Below are 3630 nucleotides of genomic sequence, written 5' to 3' on the forward strand. Positions count from 1 at the left end.
GCGCTTGAGTGAGAGCCCTTTTTAGCTTGGAAATGTCTCGATTCCACGTACCTTCCACGCTGTGCCCTGTTGTGGGGTTCCTCCGTTCGTCTGGACTTGTTTTTATGTCCCCTTGAGGAGTTTTGTGTGTTTCGGTCAGGAGAGGTTTAGAGTTGCTTCTTACTCTGCCGCCATCTTAACCCGGAAGTCCTCAGACAGTCCACTCTTGAGAAAAACCTTATGAATGTAAACAATGGAAAGGCTTTGAAACTGAGGTTCAGTCATACCATACATCAGAGAATCTATACAGGAGAGAAACAAGTTGTGAATATAAACAATGTAGAAAGGTGTCTGCAGTGAGGAGTAGTCTTACTCAACATCAGAACCTCTATATTGGAAGGAAACCTTATGAATGTATACAGTGTGGATGGGCATTTGAAGGAAGGGTCAGTCTTGCCACACATCAGAGAATCTATGCAAGAGAGAAACCTTATGAATGCAAACAGTGTGGAAAGGCTTTTGCAATGAGGGACCATCTTGCCAGACATCAGAGAATTTACACAGGAGAAAAACCTTATGAATGTAAATAATATGAGAAGGCTTTTAAAAAAATAACTCTTAAGTTCTGTCTTAGAGTCAATTCTGTGTATTGGTTCTAAGGCAGAATAATGGTAAGGGGTATGTAATGGGTGTTAAGGGACTTGCCCAGAGTCACCCAGCTAGGAAGTGTCTGAGGCCTTATTTGAACCCAGGACCTCCCATCTCTGGGCCTGGTTCTCAATCCACTGAGCCACCTAACTGCCCCTTGGAAAGGCTTTTAAATTGAGGGACTCTCTTGCCAGACATCAGACAATCCACTTTCTGGAAACTTTATAAATGTATACAATGTAGAAAGGCTTTCTCATAAAGGAATGCAAATAATAATTCTGAGGGACCACCCCACATCTATGTTAGATTGTCTCTTGTACATAAGAAGAAAGTGACAAAAGTTGAAGGAGATGTGGGGAATTGAGATACTGATGAACTGTTGGGGGAGACGTGAACTGATTCAACCATTCTGGAGAGAGTAATTTTGAATTATGTAAGGGCATTTAAAAAAACAAAAAGAGAAGAACTATAGTTAAAAACAAAACAAAACACTTAAAGCTGTTCTTTTTTGGGGTATCCAAAGAATTAGAAAGTAAGAGAAAACTGTAAAAGGGAATTCTTTGTTCTCTTTGAGTTGACAGTTTTGAAAGGGAATCAATCCTTTATTCTCTTTCCCTAGTTGGAGCTAACATTTTATTTAACAATAACTTTGGTGCTCTTACTTAATAACTGTAAGAGGGGGAAAAGGGAATTATGGTTGGACTAGATATTTAATGTTGGTCACCAGAAATCAATTTAACTTGATTTCATAATAACAGAGACCCAAGTCAGGATGACTTTTATGGTGGTTTATTTACAATTAGGAAGGTTGAAGGTAGGGAAATTGGGAGAGAGAAACTCTGGCCTGGACCAGAGACCCGAACCACTTAGAGATTAAGAGGCCCTAGCAGAGAGGCACAGAGGTTAATTAAGGCTTCTAGCCACAAGGCCTCCTCCAAGAAAAGAGGCCTCCTTAAGGATAGAGCCTCCAGAAATGGCAAGGGAAGAGAAAGAGAGTCAGCCTAACTTACCCACTGGACAATTCAAAGGGAAGCAGTCTGAGTTCTCACCAGAGATCCTTTAACACCAATTTCAAAGCGCTAACTGCCTCCACAGGAAGTTACCATCATATTTAAAAGATAGCATCTTTCATCACTTCCTGTGTCCACCTCCAGTTTCAAGTGGACAAATGGCAGCCTTAACACTGTTTTGGACTGCCCAAAGGGCAGTCCCTTGTTTTTGATTTGTTACTTACTATCATGTGTGGATAACGGACCTCCCCCTCCCCACTTAATTCTAAGTTGGGTGGGGTGACGTTATTCCTGGTGGCTAGAGACTGAACAAATGAATGAGGGTGAGCTAATTCCATTTACACAATCCCCCCTGATGATTCTTGGGTGCCTATTCACCCCAAATGATCACTTTACATAATCATCTTGTACCTGCAAGGGTCTTCTAACTACAATAGTTAGAGATAAGAACGGAATTGAAGAGAGAGAAAGCAAAACCAATGTTTTGCTAGGTGCACTGACAAAAAACCAATTGGGGGCAATCCCCTATTGGCATAACATGTGCATTCAAAGTAACTGTTCAAACCACATCAGTTCAATCAATTGTACCCCAAAGTTCATTCTGGATCTCTTGATGCAATGTAGATTCTTCAGGCATCTTTCTGCAAACAGTTCATTCTCTGGATTAAGGAGTCAGCAAGTTTCTTACCCTGAGAATTTTTCTTGAACAAAAAATTAAATCTTGGATTTTATAAAACTACAATCCCCCTGAAGAGGGTGTTTAAAAACGAAACAGCCAGATCAGCTCAGGGTACATGGTTGAGTTATAAGGGTGTATGAGTCAAAGAAAAAACAAAAACATAAAAAGAAAAGCAAATAGAAGAAAAATTAAACTTTGGGAGAAAGAAAAAAATTGAAATCAGAATCAAAATGTCAAAATCTATGTATATAAAATTTCTAAATAAATTCATAACAGGCCCTTGTATTAGGGTCCAATTAATATAATTTCCATCCTACTAGTCGGTAGGACAAAATGCAGTAATATTGCACTCACCCATTGGCAGCCAAGACTTCAAGAAGTTGCCATTCTATAAGAGAGAAAAGGGGACCAGATTTATGTGCAAAGGAAGTGTCTGTCATTCCCTAGTCTCATTGACCTTCACTCTTAGGGATATGGGTGAGCCAGGATGATGGCCAACCTTTGGTACCTGACTGGCAGTGCAAGTCGAAGGGTCTTATGTCTTAACATATGTTAAGCATCGCAACTTCAAGTCTTACACTAAGTTCAAGTCCTTAGTATTGGCATGGGAGTTCCTCAATCCCACCTGTATTTGTATGGTCTTTTTGACCTTGTGCTCCCTGGCACTGTGCAGTTTTCTCATCAATCCCATTGGGATTTGTCAGTTGGTCTCCATGACCTTGTCCCTTCTTAGCACTGTTTAGTGGCTCTTGTGTTCCTTTCTCCTGGAATCAGACAGAAACATTAATCACAGTCCCATCATATTTACCAATATGTGGCAGGTTCCCAACGTCTAAAGCCTTGTGAGTAAGCATTAATATTACAGCAAATATATATATTAAAATTATATCACTGCAAAAAAATAAAAAAGATCAATAGTGATTATATGTACTCCAAGTACAAGAAATGAGAAAAAGGGGAAAAAAATCAATTTTTCTATTAAAAATATAAAAGGAAAAGCAATAAGAAAATTAAAAATAAATTCAGGGAAAAAATACAATGTCAAGCAGGTTATCCATAATTGAGCCAGGACGGGCAGTTAGAAACAGCTGTGTGTTCTTAACCACAGATTCTTCACTTGACTACCTGTCTTGGGACACTGTTACACTGAAGATGAGTGGAGCAGATTCATTACAAATATAATCCAGTGGAGACCCTTTGTGATTCACTACCACAACTTGTGTGTTACATTTAGGGATCTTCACACTCATTCAGCTTCAGCCCTCATAACACCAGGCACTTATAACAAGTGATTATAAAGATAGAGGCCTCACA

At 39.5% G+C, this 3630-nt stretch overlaps 1 pseudogene; it reads left to right on the forward strand.

Annotated features, from left to right (window-relative positions):
- LOC123233142 overlaps window positions 1-569 on the forward strand; it is a 29691-nt pseudogene extending 29122 nt beyond the window's left edge.
- Window positions 570-3630: the final 3061 nt, after the last annotated feature.

Source organism: Gracilinanus agilis, chromosome 2, assembly GCF_016433145.1.
Source record: "Gracilinanus agilis isolate LMUSP501 chromosome 2, AgileGrace, whole genome shotgun sequence".
NCBI classification, from domain to species: Eukaryota; Metazoa; Chordata; class Mammalia; order Didelphimorphia; family Didelphidae; genus Gracilinanus; species Gracilinanus agilis.